Source organism: Panulirus ornatus, chromosome 1, assembly GCF_036320965.1.
Source record: "Panulirus ornatus isolate Po-2019 chromosome 1, ASM3632096v1, whole genome shotgun sequence".
Taxonomy (NCBI): domain Eukaryota; kingdom Metazoa; phylum Arthropoda; class Malacostraca; order Decapoda; family Palinuridae; genus Panulirus; species Panulirus ornatus.
Window position 1 is genome coordinate 10,743,972 of NC_092224.1, and position 19,791 is coordinate 10,763,762.

Consider the following 19,791-nt stretch of genomic DNA (forward strand, 5'->3'; position numbering starts at 1 on the left):
GCATTATTAGATTATGTATTAATTGATAAGCGTGTAAAAGAGAGACTTATAGATGCAAATGTGCTGAGAGGAGCAGCTGGTAGGATGTCTGATCACTACCTTGTCGAGGCGAAGGTGAAGGATTGTGGAGGTTTTCAAAAAAAGAAGAGACAATGTCGGGGAGAAGAGAGTAGTGAGAATAAGTAAGCTTGGAAAGGGGACTTGTGCGAAGAAATACCATGAGAGATTGAATGTAGAGTGACAAAATGTGAAAGCAAATGAAATGAGGGGAGTGGGTGAGGGATGGGATGTATTTAGGGAAGCAGTGACGGCATGTGCAAGAGATGCATGTGGCATGAAGAAAGTGGCAGGTGGGCAGATTAGAAAGGGTGCGAGTGGTGGAATGAAGAAGTAAAGTTGCTAGTGAAAGAGAAAAGGGGCGTTTGGATGGTATCTACAAGGAAAGAGTGCAAATGACTGGGAAATGTATAGGAAAAACGTCAGGAAGGTTAAAATGAAGGTGCAGAGGTTGAAAAAGAGGGCCAGTGAGAGTTGGGATGAGAGAATATCATCAGACTTAATAAAAAGATGTTTCGGAAGGAGGTGAATAATGCATGAAAGACAAAAGAAGAAATGGGAACATCGATGAAGGGAGCAAGGAGGGAAGTGTTAACAGGTAATGATGGAGCGAGGAGGAGATACAGCGAGTATTTTGAAGGATTGTTAAATGAGTTTCATGATATAGTAGCAGATGTAGGGTGTTATAGTCGGGTTGGCGTGCGAAGTGAAAGAGTCACGGAGAGTGGTTTAGTAAAGAGAGAAGAGGTGGTGAAAGTCTTGCGGAAGACGAAATCCAGCAAGGTGGTAGGATTGGATGGTATTGCAGCTGAAGTGAATAAGAAATGGAGTGACTGTCTTGTTGATTGGTTGGTAAGGATAGTCATATGGTGGGGGAGAGGGCGAAGATTCTGGGAGCGATGAAGAATGTGTGGAAAGAGAGAACGTTGTCTCGAAGAGTAAAAATGGTTATGTTTGAAGGAATAGAAGTTCCGACAATATTGTATGGTTGCGAGGTATGGGCTATAGATAGGGTTGTACGGAGGAGAGTGGATGTTTTGGAAATGAAATGTTTGAGGAAAGTATGTGGTAGGAGGTGGTTTGACGAGTATGTAACGAAAAGGTAAGAGAGATTGTGTGTGTGTGTGTGTGTGTGTGTGTGTGTGTGTGTGTGTGTGTGTATAAGTGGATCAGTCGTTCTTTGTTTTCTGGCGCTACCTCGTTAACACGGGAAACGGCGATCAAGTAGAACATAAAAATGAATAAATAAATGAGAAACTCTTCGAAAATAATCTGAAATCCTGATGAAGACCATTATAACTAATACTGTTTACAAACCAGCTTCTCGTTTGTTTACAAAGAGGCCTGACCTGCAGCCTCCAGCCATAGCGACGTGACCTGCAGCCTCCAGCTACAGCGACCTGACCTCCAGTCACAGTGACCTGACCTACAGCCACCCTATCTCCAAGTCACAGAGGCCTGACTTGTACCTCCAAGTCACAGAGGCTTGACCTACACCCTACCACCACAGAGAACTGACCCACATACCCAGTCACAGAAATCTGATCTACACCTCCCAGCCAGATAGGCCTGACCCCCCCCCCCCCCCCCCCCCCAACCACCACCACCACCACCACCACCGCGAGGCCTGACCTGTACCCACTGGCCACAAAGGCCGTCCTTATCTCCCACAGCCACAGACGACTGACCTACACACCCAAGCCACAGAGACCTGACCCACAACACCACAACGGCCAGACTTCCCCCACCCTCAGCTAGAGGATAAAGGCTGCCAAGTCTTACAAATCTTTTAATCAACGGTCAAATGCAGAGAAAAATGAGTCTGTCATATTTACGGGTGTTTGAATGAAACATTACATACATCATCAATGTCTAATAATCTTAGACTCTGATGTGTTCATTTTTCCTTCACTCTGAGCTAACTGTTAGGGTCCGAATTTCTTTGTAGCCTGGAGTAAATGAGAAAAGATATATTCCTTCCTGTAGGGTGATATGGTTTGATCCAGTAACAAAACATCAAACTAATTTTTCCCCTTACAGAACTTCGTCTAACTTCACAGTCTTCTTGTATTATCAATTCACTCTTAACATACATCTCCAAAACGAGATATTCGATCTTAGGATCAGATTTACAGTTAGCGAATATCGAAGAAAAAATCAGTTTATGTATATCTAAACGCACATCTTCGCATAATTTTCAGCATGTACGTACCTATACCGCTGGTCATGACGCAGCTTGGAGGTTAAGCTCATGAGCACGACGGTACGACCCTCGAGGACGACAAGTGTGACACATGAACACGGCGGTGAGGTATACTGTGTGGCCTTGCCTATGCTTGACCTGACATTCATGCGTACGGCAGAAGGCCAAGCAGTCAAACCCAAGGGTCGTACGCCACTATGCTCAGCGAGGTCAATGTTCCTCACATCGATCATACTGGGTTACTTAGAAGATCAACTCTACTGAGAAATGCATATATGAAATATGGGATCACCTCTCCGGCCACCAGTTATTACGTCAGTCCGTCTGGTTTCTATGAGGGAGCTGTGTGACGTCATGAGTGGCCACTGCCAAAGGAGACATAAAGAAAACGTTTAGTAGAAATCTATCACATGCATCAACATGTGCGTTCTTAATCCCATGTTTAATTTCTAGTATTAACACATGTTAACGAGAGAGACACGCGCGTTTTACCCTCATCTATCAAAATGAATTAGTACGAATCTATTCATTATGGAGTACTAATTCCTCCATTAGATAGTAATCCTGCAATTTCGTATCTTTTTCCACAAAATAAAACACTCAAAATAAAACACGTGTTTCATTTTCCCCGTGGACTCATAGGAATATATATATATATATATATATATATATATATATATATATATATATATATATATATATATATATATATATATATTGGAAACAGAATTTATGATTTTTCAATTACCTACAATTGAATTAAAATAAGAAAAAAAAAGTATCTGCGTGTCTTCATTATGGACCATTTTTGAGCCTTCCCTCTCAGGGGGGACTGCCTCGTTCCTAACATACAGACGGGTATGATGCTTCAGTCTCTTTCTCTTGGGCAATAATTCAAACCCCTGGGAACTGGAAGTCCATGGCTGACAGAGGTTGCGGCACCCTAGTTCTACGATGTCATTTCCCACAAACGACATATGCTCGCAAACTGATCAACGACGGGTAAATGGTGATTAAGTTGAGTATACGAGAGTTATACACATACAAAGACCACACAGATTCAAGGGCCAAAGGTGGTGTTCTGGCCTCAACGATAAGAGAAAGAAAAAAAAAGAGCCCCTTGTAAGCATTATAAGAAAAGGACGGCAAAGCAGAGAGAGAGAGAGAGAGAGAGAGAGAGAGAGAGAGAGAGAGAGAGAGAGAGAGAGAGAGAGAGAGAGAGAATTTCTCAAGTGTATCTCACAAATGATGATGATATTTCAGAACTCCTTAACGTCCACATATTAAGTCGTCTGTTTCCTCTAGCCCGTCGCCGCTGGCCACGTCCCTTAACTCAGGTATGCCAGAGGCAATAAACAAGCTATCTGCTGAAGTCAGCAGAATTAGTGAGGAGAAAACCGATGTGATTCAGCAGATCATGAGCCTCTCACTTGGCGGACGAGCTATGTTTACAACGCTCATAAACACTCGCAAGCTCTGGTAGTCAGATGTTCTCTGCTGTCAGCGTCTCTCATGCTAATTTTCGTCAGTCTTGGTGCAAACACCAGGCGTCTGGTGACGATAGACAACTCGGAGGGAGGGAGGAGGGAATACGAAAGATTTTCATTCTCACACTTGTACGTGATCCATCATACTTATAACGTCAACGATACGACTTGAAGGTGAACCTCAAGGACCACCTTCATTAGAATGTCATTAGAGGACAACGCACATGCACGACGGCAGGAAACACAACGGTACGACCTCTGGTTACGATGGGCAAGCCTTCGACCTGACCTTTAGAGTCAGATCAAAAGGCCAGACCACTATACCTTAGGGTCGTGCCGTAGTGCTCAAGGTTTGTATTGTCGTGCACAAATATGTCGCGTGACCGTACGCAAAGGGTTAACTCAAGCTACTTTTTAAGACTAGAACACTCTTCACGAGTCCCCAGCACGTCAGCTGAACCAGTCCACTGCACTTACAAGTGGCACACACTTACCGTAGGTCGCACATGATGCCCCCAGCGTCAGAGACCACTGTACAGGGCCAGAAGCACTCACTAAGAGGCACATGATCACTGGTGCTCTACACTTGTGTCACTGCCTTCTGGATTCTACTTCCTCACCTGGAAAGAAAAAAGGAAGAAGGAATTACCCACTGTTACAATCCAAACTGTTCGCATGTACTTCCCTACTGAAAAATGTACAACTGTATAAATCAAACTGAAAATGATTGTCTTTTTTTTACTGTGTGTGTCATGCTAAATAACATATGAATGCAAGACTTGCAGCATTCGGTCTGCTGTCAGTTCATTCTGCCTTAGAGGTTCGTCGGAAGATCAGGTACCCTGGCTTAAGTTAAGGTACTAATCTACTTACTTATAATTACCCCAGCATCAATTTCTATGAAAGAATCCTGGTGTTACCCGGGGCCTTTCTCAACGCAATCTGCAGCCCAAGGGTGCGCTACTTCCAGTAGTAGGGAAATGTAGACTCCTTTGGTGTGAGAATCTCTGACAAGACTTTAATCCCAAAGATACAACCGTAGCAAAGTGATTTTGTTTTCACTCGTGGTGTAACCTCGAGCAGGCGGAGTCTGGTAATATAGGCTAGTGTAATTTTATATATATATATATATATATATATATATATATATATATATATATATATATATATATAATGTAAACGAGATTGCCTTAATTAGGGAATTCAGTTGCCTGTGCTGCCCCATCTAAAATAAAGATTAAATCAGACTAAAAAACGCATCAAATACAACCTGGCTCGGATGCATTCACATAGTGCAGTAATAACCGCTCATCCAACACACCTACACAGTTCAAGAACCACGTTCCTTCATAATGGTATATTCTGGCCACGTCTTTCATGTTAAGGCATGCCATCACCTGAGGCCACTAGTAGAGGCATCTCTCGGTCGAGATAATAGATGGCGTTAGGTTACCAAGTTCCCATCGAAAAAAAAGAATGATTATCATTATCATGCATTTTATCATACATCATATCATGCATTATATCATGCATTATATTATGTTATTACTTCATACAATATATATTATGTTACAAGAAAGTTGGATGTAGAGTATGTTTTTCAGTGTTAAGTACAGCCATTTATACGATTTGCTGACGTACAAAGAGTAGATTGAGATTTAAACGTAATCTAATACAAAAAAAAAAATGGAGGAAAGACATTTTAGCGTCAAGCGACCACAAAAAGACTGGGAACCAGTGATTTAACAGATCAAAGAATTTAATTACCTAGAAATTGGTTAGACTCGTCCAAAACGTTCAAAAAAAAAAAAAAAAAAGAAGAAAACCATTGCCATCGTATCCATTACCTCAATTTATTTCGTTTTCAATTCGACAATCAATTTCTTTTCTTTTCTTTCCCGTGTTTATTGGAAGGGGAGAGAGAGGGGTGTGTGGGGTGGGGGAGAATGAACGGAGGATCGCGTGCGGCGAACGTATTGTGGGATGTGTGCATGACAAGCCTTCATGACCAGTGTGTCATGAAGGCCAAACATGCGTGACTAGTCGAGTTCTATGGCGGGCAAAGGTCAGAGCAAACGAGATATGACCTCCACTATTTGTTTCCCAGGTCAAGGACGGGTGAGGGAGATAGATAGATAGATAGATAGATGGAGAGAGAGAGAGAGAGAGAGAGAGAGAGAGAGAGAGAGAGAGAGAGAGAGAGAGAGATAATGAATTTTATGCATACTAAGATATTGCAAAGCTAAGAAAATAACTCAGAAATCTATGATTTGAGAAACTTAAAAGAACACACACACACACACACACACACACACACACACACACACACACACACACACACACACACACACACACACACACACACACACACACACACACATACACAAAATAGAGTCATAAGGGAGTGAAAAAAGACAATCGTCACACTCATAAAAAGAGACTGGGAAGATGTGTTCAACTACAGACAGGTCCACCTGACGAGTGTGATCTGTAAAGTACTCCTGATAATAAAAAACACACATGAATCCTTTCTACAGAGGAGAAATCAACGAATGAGAGTCAACAATGATTTATAGAAAATGGGTTACGTATAAAGAACCTCTTAAATTTCTACGAGAGAGTGAGCTCTGTCTTAGACAAAAGACAAAGGTAGATGAACTGTTTCCGTCTCGAATGCTAGAAAGCATGTGACATGTACCGCGTGGAAGGCGGGATGCAAGACAAATAAGCGAGGTGGGGGTGATTCCTCCGATGGATGGAAGATGATCTTAATGGAAAGGAGAAAAGGTCACATATGATAGAAGCCTTCTTCCAGTGGGGGTGAAGGTAACCAATGGAGTGCCGCAGGATTCTCTTCAGAGACCACTACTGCTCTTGACATATGTGAATGACTTCCCAGGTGGTAAGGACTTCTACCTGAATATGTCTGCAGATGATGCAAAGGTCATTAGCGAAGTGAAAAGCGAGAACTGCATCTTCTTACAAGGGGACCTAGACAGTCTCCATAGTTAGTCTGATACATGGCAGATAAAATTCAACCTGAGCAAATGTAATGATGTAAAAGAGTGAATGGTGGCCTCAATACGGTTACCATCTAGCAAGAAATAGGCTTCAAGATCCTGTGTATCAGTGGGGCTTTGGAGTTGACAATGTTTCTAACCTGTCGTCACAGTACCACATGAATAAAATAGTGAAGGAAACAAAGTATCTGCTGGAACTTATTAGAATACCTTTCAAGGATATGTACAACAAAAGCGGTTTAGAGTTTACATAAGGCCAAAACTGGAGTATGCCTCTCATTGTTTTGGTCAACAAACCTAAAGAAGCACAAAGAGTTAAGGGAGAACGTCCAATGGAAAGTAACAAAGACAGTAACACGGTTAAGTAATCAAAATTCCCGGGAATTTCTAGAAGCCTTAAGTTTGCTTACAGCAGAAGAAAGACGATTGAGGGCTGACCTTATCACTGCCTCTAAGTTTTAATCTAGAGTGATGATGTAGATGGTGAACAGTTCCTCGAAAGATGCAGGGATACGACAACCAAAGGACATAGCATGAAATTAAACAATACACTTGATGAAACAAATGTAAAGAAGAAATTTTTTTTTTGGAAGAGTTGTGCATAAATGGAATAAACTGAAAGACGTGGTAAAAGTAGAAAGCATGCATTAGTCTAAATGGTTCTACGATGGTAGAGAACATTTAAGAAATGGGGCCCCACGAATGTAAAATTCCCTCCCCGTACAGTGCAAATGGGCAATCATAATCATCACATACACACAAACACACACATACACACACACACACACACACACACACACACACACACACACACACGCACAGAGGGTAACTCGACCATATTCGTCTCATCGTTTCATCTTCACCATTTTCTTTGATCATCTTGGGATGGTTGGGGATATCCACGGAGATTCTTGCAGTAAAAGGCAACATGCAAACACGAAGGCACGCATGCCATCAGACTGATAGGCATCACAGAGATACGAACTTGCCATCCATCTTCTATTTCAGGGGCTGAGGTCAGGCGTGTCCAGGGACGCAGCCGTGTTGGTGATGATGACTTATGATGAGGGGAACATGATGTGCATGTGACAGGGTCACGAAGAGAACGAAAGAATCACACAAGAAATCAGACCGAGTTACAGTGAAAACAAATACGACAAATGATATAAAAAGAAAAAAAATGTTCAGATTCTTTCCGCTTCGATGTAGATGGAAGAATGAATATATCTTATCAAAAAAGGAAAGTTATCGTAGTCTATATATATATATATATATATATATATATATATATATATATATATATGTATATATATATATATTATTCACAAGCGTTTGCGAAATGAATATTCTACATTTACACTCCCTTTATGCTTGAGCTTCGTATGAGACGTTCCGAGCACACAAGCACAGCCTAACTTCAGCCAAATTACAAGACAGTGATAAAACATAAATACAAGTGAGGAGAAAAGCAGCCGAGGCGGTCCTTGCAACTCTGGTCGTGAATGGAAGGGATATATAAAAGGACAGCTGCTGTTCCCCTGGAGACTGTGTTCGTGCGTGGCTGTGCAGGCAACTGGGGTCAGCTGGAGTCATGCTTAGTAGGTCATTTGCTGCGGAACTGTCTCTCTCTCTCTCTCTCTCTCTCTCTCTCTCTCTCTCTCTCTCTCTCTCTCTCTCTCTCTCTCTCTCTCATAGGTATTACCTATGAAAAGAATTTGTGATGGCTGGGCAGTAAGCCACCACTGCACTGGCTATCAAGTGTTACTCTTCTGGCCCAGGTAGCTGTCCTTCATTCCTTTTTTGTTTTGGGCTTCACTCACATGAAGACCGCTGGCATTCAGTCTACGAGCATGCAAACTCTCCATATCAAATATGAAACTTAATAATATCAAACATGACAATTGATAATAACCCTGCATTTTGGCAAAGTATTATCAAAGGTACTCATAGGAATTACCCTCCCTGTGTTTACAAGGGGCGGGAGAGAGGGGCTAAATACCTTCCCTTCCATTCAATTTAGTCTCCACAAGTTGGAACATAAGGAGTAGCCAAGCGAGGAGAGCTTACCCTCCTCGAAGGCTCAGGCTGGGGTGTCTGAATGTGTGTGGATGTAGCCAGGATGATGAAGGGCGAGACTGGTGCTATGTGTGGAGATAAACCTGGATATTCTAGCTCAGAGTAAAGCTAAGCTCATGGGAAGGGGATGAATAGTCTGGAAATGTCCTGTGCGCAAATTCTGGGATAAGCGTGAGGGCGTGAGCAGAGGAGGTGGTGGCATGACTGCTCAAGGAAGAGTTATGAGAATGTGTTTAAAAATGTAAGGAAATGAGATCCACATTAATGGTGGGCGAGAATGAAAATGGATCATGAGAGATGGGAGACTATCAGCGCTTACGTACCCGGTAGTGAAGAGAGGCGGGTGTTTTGGAAGCTGAGTAAATAGATCACCAATTCTGATACAAGGGATCGATTATTTGGCCTAGGACGGTCTGAATGCGAGGGCGGATGATGTGGCGCATATGGGTATGATTGGAGAGCGATGAGGCACCTGGTGTGAATGAAGATGGCGAGACCGCTTGTGTGCTGGAAAGGGACCGCGATAGGAAATACTTGGTTAAAAAAAGGAAAGGACAGTCATAAGTATACGTTGGTGGGTGGGCGGGTTGGGGCTGGGGTTTGGGGGTCAACGGGTATGAATTGCGGGTCACCTGGAATGATTCGGTTTTGTAATTATTGACGGACGTGCGAAAAAGAGTCTTTCAATTGGTAAATGAGCTAAGAAGGACATCTAGTGGGATGTCTGATCACTTATTGGTGGAGTCGAGTGTGAATATTTGTGTTTAAAAAGAGAAAATGATACAAGTGGGAAGAGAGCGGTGAAAGTGAGCGAGCTTGTAAAACAGGCTTGTGTAAATATACCAGGAGACACTGGATGAAGAATGACAGAAGATGGGAGCGAACAAAACTAGAGGAGTAGACGAAGAATGGAAGGCATTTAGGGAAGTTGTGCTTACACGTGCGGATGAAGTTTGTGGCAAATGGAAAGTGGGATGTGAGCCTTTGAGAAGCGGTAACGAGTGGGGAGATGAGGACGTTCAGTTGCTAATAAAGGAGAAAAAATGATTTGTGGATAATACTTGCAGGAATGTAATGCGAGTCCCTGGGAGATGAACAAAAGAAAACGTCAATAAGTCAACAAAAAGGTGCATATGTTGAAAAAGGGGCAAAAGAAAGGTGGATTGAGAAGTATCGGCAAACTTCAAGGAGAATAAAAGAAAATGTTTGGAAAGATGAAACGTGTTAGGAGAACAAGATAACACTTGGGAGCATCAGTATAGACTGCAGAGGGAAAAGTGGTAAAAGGCAAAGAAGAGGTAAAGAAAATATGGAGCAAAATTTTTGAAGGACTTTAAAATGTGTTAGATAATAAGGTGTGGCGTATGTGTGGTGTTAAGGACGTGGATGTATGGAGATCGAGAGTCATGGCAAATGGTTCGGTGAAAAGAGATGATGAAAGCTTTGTGTAAGATGACGCGTAGCAAAGCAGCAGGAGTGGATGGGATTACAGTTGAATTTCTCAAGAAAGAGGGTGACAGTGCTGTTGCTTGGTTACCAAGATTTTCAATGTAAGTATGGACGGTGGTGGGGTGTCTGAGGATCGCTGGAATGCATGTATAGTGCTGATATATAAAGACAAAGGGGACAAAAGTAAATGTTCGAAATACTGAGTTTTAAGTCTGTTGTGTATACCTGTTAAGCCATATGAGAGAGCGGTGATTTAGAGAGTGGTGGCATGCACGGAGCACCACAATGATGAGGATCAAGTTGAGGACCAGGTGTTTTTTTTGAAGACTTCGTATGAAAATTACTCATGAGGAAAAGAAGACTTTGTGTGTTGCATTTATATATGTCGAAAAAGCGTATAACAGGAATGATAAGAGCTGCTTCGTGGAATGTGCTGTCAGAGAAAAGCTATCAGAAATCAGTACATAAGATCAAGATTAGGTGTCTTTTTTGACGTTAGGGAAGACTTTAGCAACAACTGTAGCGTGAAACATGTTATAAAAAAAGAGGACTGACGAAGACTTCCACCGAACACCACTGGTATTAGCAACTTGCTCAGAAGCATAAAGGTTGGAGTTATCTTGATCTGACACATGTAATGTAGTTGGGTTGCACTGATGATTTGGACTACATTCGTGATTCATACCTAACCTCTCTTGCTCAGCAATGTCTCAACCACTGCTTTCTGTTCTTTGAGAAATGGGGTTCATTTTCATGGGAAATAATCAGAGAGCTCAATCTATATGTTCCATACGGCCACGTACATTAAAGTTTACCCTTGATCAGGATACGTGTAGCTGACGAGACAAAGCAGACCTACAGACGACAGGTAAACTCAAACGAACATTACGTCTAGAAATCAGTAATCATGTAACCTACAACACAAATATCAATGGTTCTATTCAAAGAGGGAGCCTCGGGTTTAGGGAGTATCTGAGATGTATTTGCTGAGGAGTTAAGGGTTGCACTGGCTCGAATGTACAGTGACTGTCTGTGTTCAGTCGACAGAGAGAAAGGGCCCAGGACACACATTTACCTGATTGGAGGCTGGACACTAGTTTCTCTGTGACAGGCTTGATCTTTCTCTTTCTCTCTACCTATTTCATTCTGAAACACACACAAACACACACACACACACACACACACACACACACACATCAGGTGATACGAGAATATGCAAATATAACCAAGGAATGAGGGGAAGACCATTAGGGACCACGTTTAAAAAATGGAGGTATGTAGCCTGAAGGGAGAAGCAGTAAGGCCGTGAAGAACTCCGTGGCGTGTTCATCAGAGGAGAAAGATGAAAGGATGAGCGAGAGAAAAAATAAAATAAGATGTGAAGAATGTTAAGGAACATGAGGAAAAGCTAGAGAGGACCAAGCCTCATCTTTAGCATACAGAGGCTTGGTGTAGTAAGTAGTGCAAGAGCAGGACTGTGAGTCACGTTCATGAATGCTGACGGATAAACAGTAAATGGAAAATCATTCGAGTTTTGCGATCGAATTAGAGAAACCAAACCTGATCCTACACTAGTGGAAAGGGACGAAACTTACCAAAAAGATGAGACTTTACAAAAGCTTTCCGAAAGGATAGACGGCAACAAGAAATACATAGTAGAAAAACGGAGATGGAGGACTTGGCCGTTTAAGTTAGGGGTCGTGGAGCACCTACCTACAGCTGGTAATATCCAGCATGATTTTGCTGCCGCCTCTGTACATCACCTGGACCTTATGAAGAGCTTCACCATGGCAATGGATAAAAATGTTCCAGCGTTCAGGTACCACGGTCGCAAATTCCCAAGGTTCAGTGAAGCTAAAATCAAGGAGGGTGTTGTCGTCTGCCCACAGATCCGCGAGCTCTTCAGACACGAGCTGTTCGACCACCTCCTCAGCTCAGTGGTGAGGAGATGACAGCGTGGAATGCTTCCCAGCTGGTAGCAACCAACGTTCTGTGTATATCAAAGCTGACAACTACAAGGAGCTTCTGGAACACGTTTAGTCATCTCATCAGAAACTCTGTTGCAATACATGTTTAAAGATACATTATTTCTCAACCTTCACCAGGATGTTTTTCAGAGAGAACCGGTACCAAGGAAAAGTTAGTTCAGCGATGTTAGTGGACTATTGCTGGACGGTAACAAGAGATGCCCCAGGCCTCGAATACAAGCGACAGGCGAAAAGGTTTCGTGTTTAATCGAGGTAAGCCAGTGACTACCTTGTGTCACCCATACAGTATGTAATATACGTAACACGCAAGATGAATTTTTCTAGGATGCCGTAATCAATCCAGCGTTTTTATGGTCATCTTCGTGTGCAGGGTTCCAAAATCCATAATAGAAAGCACATTTAATCGAAAAATAAAATGTCAAAACTTGTTGACCAGTGTAAGCCATTTGAAAAATATGCAATGGGAGAAGCAACTGAAGGTGACACTTGCATAACAGAGTTGGTCAACTTAAGTCCCCCAAAAGACTTATCCTACAAGAACAACTGACTTATAATAATAAGAATGTAATCAGGATGATGCAAGAGGCAGCGAGACACGAACTTCACTCACAAGTTCGTAAGTTCTAGTAACTTGGGAATTTAACTATAAATGAATAGACCGAAAATACTTAAATTTCATAAAGTCAGGAACAGATGTTATTTCATAGAATATTAACAAGAAAACGTTTACAGTGCCAACATGTCGTCACTGTGGACGACTTGACTTAGGAGAACTGATACATCACCGTGTGAAAATGCAACACGGAAAGAGAAGGAATCAGATACAGCACACCACTGTGAATGTGATCATGTGGTGTTTGAATTCAACTACGCGTTTAGTGAGGACATGTAAAAAGAAGATCAGAGAGGAAACCAGACTAAACGAAGGATACACACAATGGTGGAAGCTATACACAACTAACTTTTTCCTCTGAAACAAACTGGGTAATGGAACGCCTTTGTCAGAAAACAGAACACTATTATGGAACGCTCCGCGAAGCCGGCGGTGTAAGGATGGGTGTGGGAATGAATAGACAGAAAACATTATCAAATAAAAAAAAACCCAGGAACTAGGAATAAAACTGAAGAACGTAGAATTATTTTTGGAGGAGATGCAAACGACACATAACAGCCAGACAGTAGTTGGATTGTATAAGACACCGAGGGATGATCAAACAAGAAAAGAGGAAAAATTAAACTTTAAAAGAAAATATTACCGACCAGGGAGGTGATGATAATCAAAAATTACTCCATACATCCAACAGGATCAAAGTCTTGGGTAGAGGGTGGCTATTCAGGGCAAGGGAGTCAGCTGGAATGATGACTGAAGACGACGAGGGTTTATACCTGGGGCTGAACTCTATGTTCAAAGGTGTGTATACAATGTAGGACACCGCGACCCACCAGCGCCAGTGTGGTAAGATGTGGAGGACGACTTAGGTCGAGGTAAGTAGGCTACTGAAGGGTGTTCATCACAGTGTAAGGCACGGGGTCCAGGTGAAGGCTGTCTATTCAATGCTAAAAGAGTGTGTAGAATCACTTGATGGTCCAACGGAATGGTTCGCCAGTTCATCGGAAATGCATGTAAAGCAACGGGAGCCGAAGAGAGGACACGTTCAAGAAGATCAGGGAAATTACTGAAATAGAAGCCAGGATTTCTGACCGGTGAGGTATGTAAATAGAAAAAAAAAAAAAACTGGAGAAAATTTAATCAGAAAACAAGACGATTCCTCTCAAAGAAAAACTACCTAAGTGAAATACAACATGGGTTCAGAATAAAGTAGCTGTGACTAATTAATCTTCCAGATCTCTATAACTGAGTGAGCTCTGTTCTTACGCGTTAGAGAAAATGAACGATGGGTGAATCATGTGTTCTTGGACAGTCAGCAAGCATTTGACACTCACCTACGCAGAAGTTTGGTAAATAAACAGGATATTCAGGCAGATACAAAGGGAAGATTCCTTTGGTGAGTCGAAAATTTTCTTAGAAAAAGGGAACACACGACACTTGGGAAAGTTCTGTTTCAGAAAGATGGGCTTGCCAGAGGCGAGTCACAAAGTTTCGTCGTAGGAGTGTAAGTGAGAGAATAATGCTATTACTTCTTTTCCTGGCGCTACCTCGCTAACGCGGGAAGCGAGGAAAATATCTAAAATGTATATATACATACAAAGACGCGCGCGCGCACACACACACAATATATATATATATATATATATATATATATATATATATATATATACACGATATCCTCCCCGCTTTTCCAGCGGTATATCTCCTAAGACCAAATGCTACAAATCCCATAAAAAGAATTTTATGAGACATTAATATGGTGTTAATGGTCAACAGAAAGGAAAAACACCTCCTGGAGCCTCGTGAGTCGCCTCGTAAAACGTCATTCCCCAAAGAGCAACTTTCTTCCATACTGAATTTATTCCTCGAACTGATAACACGGATTATTTGCGCAATAGAAACGTGATTTTATAGGACAATTGTTAATCGTCCGTATAAGACCTTAAGAAATATGTGGTTCAACCAAGGTTGCGTCAGTTGAAAATAACAGAAATTAAGTTTTAGTAGGAACACACACACACACACACACACACACGCTCGTATTTACTCTCTTGAATACATACTAAAAGAGAGTTTAAGTGAAGATCTGTGAACAATTCGTAAATGAAATATAGAGCGAGTTCATGAAGCTTACATAAACGAATACAACATGAAGTAGAAAATTACGTATAATAACAGAGCCAAAACATTAGCACATATAAAACACAACAACAACACAAGAACAACGGCATCAGTAAACACAGGTGTTCCGAGAGTGAGCAACACATGTCTGACCCCCGAGGGCAGACCAGGGAAAATCACTCGAGGAAGGAAGAGACGTTTTACGTCGTAAACATGATACAACCGACCGGAACATGCAAGCAAAACACTGAGGGGTATGCAGACTTTCCCAAGGGATACCTTGATGCATCTTGTGTGTGTGTGAGAGAGAGAGAGAGAGAGAGAGAGAGAGAGAGAGAGAGAGAGAGAGAGAGAGAGAGAGAGAGAGAGAGCTAAGCGAGAGTGTTCAAAGTACTTATGTATGTGTTATGCTGCAATTCACGAACTCCTTAAAAAAAAGGATGACATTAGTTTGTGCATATTTTACCAATCAAATTTTATCTTTCCTGCCGTTTCGCTTACGTCTCTTGCTTATACTGAAAACCATTATTTTTTTTTTTTTTTGTAAATCCTAATTGGGCTCCTCCTTCTGTTCATTCGTTTGGAAATTATGAATAGTGAGGGGAGGATTTTCAATCCTCCCAACTCCCGACACTCTTAATCGCCTTCTACGAAAGGCAGGAGGTATATGGGTTGTATTCTTATCCCTCCATCCACTGGCATATATATATATATATATATATATATATATATATATATATATATATATATATATATATATATATATACATAATCACATGTACCCTCCAACAGCCAGGACTCGAACCCAGGACCTTTTCCGTGATAGGAACGCTAAATGCTAGGCTATGATCGCCACTATAGGGAAATAACTATTCGATTACAAGTAATCGAATCCCCTTCGTCTCATATCCATGAGCAACGGGGTCTACACCGGTCAAATCCCATCAGGCTCACATTACCAGCAGCCAGCATTTTACATAACCAAACAGTGCAAACGCGGGGTATATGAACAGTAATATAGTGCATATGAATGCTCACTTCCACAGAACACATAATACCCTCCAACAGCCAGGATTCGATCCCAGGACATTTTGCGTGGTAATCGGGAACGTAACAGCTAGGCTATGATTGCCCCTATGGGGGAATGATTATTCGATCACAAGTAGTCGAATACCATATTTGCTCCGAATATTTGGTGTGGGAGGAAAACAGTAAAGATTTACTTTGAAAAGATTTATGCGTGTGTGCGAGTCAACAGAATGTTTAATCTATCTACGGAGAGGGTAGTTATAGAGGTAAATGCGAGGGTCTAGGAGAGAGCTTGATAGACAAACGGAATGATAGATAGACACATAGACAAATAGATATTTAGATAAGGGAAATTCATGATAGTGTTTTTCCTTTTTCCAGTAATAACACCCACCTGAGTTCAACAGTCGGATATTCAATTCATTCAAAATTCATGGATCAACAACAACAAATATCAACAAAAGGATACAGAATTACCTCTTTAATATGATGGAATTTCCTCTAATGAAAGCCCCAAGTAACTTACTCTCTCATGATAAGTTTAATCACTGCAAAACGTCTCCCTCTTACTAACTGCCAGAACAAACGGAGACAAACCTAAGACGACGAACCGGCCAAGCATGTAAGACATCGCGAAACAAACTTGCTTGCAAAGGGCCTGGCTGCCGTTCCCTGAGAGATCTCAGCACTGGGAAAACCTTTCAGTTTATGGGGAAGATGTTGCTGTGACGACTAGGATCAGAGGAGATCAAAGCAAGGAGGAGGAGGAGGAGGAGGAGGAGGAGGAGGAGGAGGAGGTGGCGGGTTGCTGCTCCACGTTGCTCACCTCATCTCCGGCCGAGAGATGCCTGAAAGTTTTCCAAGCAAATATGATGAGGGAGGAACCCAGTCTGGGAAGGTCACTTGGCCAGCCAGGGACACACACGCCTGGCAACCTCTCCTCACCTCCCCAACAGTATTCTGCTGCTCAAACTTGGTTGTTGTTCTCTTATTTATCTACCAAAGCTAATGTTGATAGAGAGAATGTATATTCCAACTTTTACACACACACACACACACACACACACACACACACACACACACACACACACAGACACGCGCGTATATAAAGAGCAAACTCGCTGGAAAAATAAACACAGAAACTCCCAAGCTTTCCACTATATTTCAAGCCATTTTCAAGAATACAGAGTCAACATGAACAAAACTACACTTCACCACATCTGACGACACAAGGAACAGTTCATCTGGGAAACATGGAAAGGTTGACCTGAACGGTATAACGACCCATTCCTCTACCTGGCAGAGGACGTCAGGTCAGCTACTGTGTTCTTAATTCTGTCACATTTCAACACAGATTTCAGTAAAGCATTATCTAATTCATACATTCCTTCATTCATGTTTATGATGTTCTTATCCTTGATCAGAGACGATTCAACAGTAAGTCTTTCCATACGTGACGAAACAAGGGTAAATCAGTTCTTACTTCCCCCAGTTCGTTGAACGTGCATATTCTATTTGTTCGAATATTGCGTTAGATTCCAAGGCTGTCCTAACAGAATGTTTAATCTATTCAATCTTGCTTAAAGATTCACTCGTTCGGCCAATATACATCTTATTACAGACTTTACAATGAACGAAATAGACACCTGATTTTTCATCAGATGAGGCGCTGCTCCTTATTAAGGACTTCGGTATGGCGTTTTCATATTTGTAAACAACATTGTTTCAAAATAATAGTAAGAGGAGAAAATTCCTGAGGAGAGAGCCGAAATATTTTTGTCGTTGAATTTGGCTTCCTTTTCATTACAATAGTAAGTCTTCCCTTCTTATTTGTATGTATGTATATGTGCGTGTGTGTGAGTGTGAGTGTGTGTGTGTGTGTGTGTGTGTGTGTGTGTGTGTGTATTTGCATATGGGAGGAAAGATGGCACATATAATCAGGGTTAAGAGACAGGGTAACACGAGAGTAAAACACTTTCCCATAACTCATACACACACACACACACACACACACACACACACACAAACACACACACACACACACACACACACACACACACACACACACGTCAATCAACCAAGACCACTTATCTTTACAAATGTTTTCTGTTTCCCTATTCAACCTTCTCTGTTCATCCTTCTTTCCCAACCCAGCCATACAAAACAAACCCTCTCCCTAAAAAAAGGATAAAAGAATTTGGAATGACACGCTACATTTGCAGAAAAATTGCATCCCCTAAATACAGCCTGACCTAAAAAATATGTATTTGAATGAATAGATAGATAAGTGTATAACTAAAATAAATGAGAGAAAAAAGTGTCAAAATAGAGGGAAGAAGGGAGGAAAAATATCACATCTAATATTTCGTTGTTGAGTGTAGAACTCGGGGAAAGCGAACTCACGCACACACGGCACGGATCAGCGCCACAAAATGTGAAATGAAGAGTAAGCGTAACAGGAAAAAAAAAATTGAGCATTACCATACATACTCATCATCCCTCAGGGAGGGAGAATGTGAGCGAAGTGTTGGTGGAGCCATGAAAGTGGTATTAGGGAATGACTGATCACGCAGCGCGGCGCTACCAACATTTGTGTGGCGTGAGGGACAGGAGGGGATCCTTCGTGGACAGTGCCTAACCAAAAACGATCTCACACACTCCAGTACAACTACAGTGGCCATCTCTACCCACAAGTGTCTTCATTTGATTCAGTTTATCTTCCCTGAGACGAGAAGACGTCCATAACTGAGAAAATAGACAAATCCTCAGCCACAAGTAAATACTAAAGTGAAAAGGTGTTGTGGAATGACGGCCATAATGGTAAACAAAAACAAAACAAGTGTACACACGGGTATGACGGACGTGCACACGAACATGACACACTAAATAACGAAAAAAAAAGAAAATTCTACCATGTCCTTCATATGTTCTACTGCCAATATGGTCACTGCGTTTTCTTCAGTGAAACAGACTCGTTTCCACTCCAGCTATACTATCTTCACCACTCGTACCTTAATAACACTCTTGAATAAACGTGCGTTTATAGTGTTTGCTTCCTGAATGGTCCTTGTGCCGTGTGTTTATAATACCCTCCTTAATACTAGTGCACCATAATGACTCTGAGAAACTATGTTCACTTGAAGGGCATTAAGTTCAAAGCAGATTCGCCAACTTTGTTCCGTGGGCGGCAGATGGTGATTAATGACTTGTTTCCACTTCAGACTTGAACTATCTCATATTTCCTCCTTACAAGAGCAGTTAAAACTCGGGAGAATAAAGTGTTATTACCCAACAGCATGGAGGAAGCGGTAGGGTAAATTTTCTTTCGCTAATGATGTCATTTGGTCAGGCTCTGGGAACTGTCGAACGTCACACGTCATACACCATGAAGGTATAATACAAAAAGCCGGAGGCCCAAACAGGCTGTCGTGATCTGAGAATCAAATGGGCAAAACCTACACAAGGATTCAAATTCTTCTTTCAGATTTCTCTTCCTTCAATTTTACTGTTTAGTGGATCGCTGTAGGGATAATAAAATCCCAGACCCTACACATAACTGGATCAAAATGAATAACAAAGCACACAGTTTACAGTGTTGAAGATGAAGGGTTTAACGAGCGGCCAAAACAGAAAAGAAAATCAGTGTCAACTTTGGTATTTTTCGTGACGAGAGTGTGGTAAGAAAATCTATATGCAAGGTATAATCTTCGGGCCACGGAGAGGCTATTTCGTACACGCACCACCACTCCTC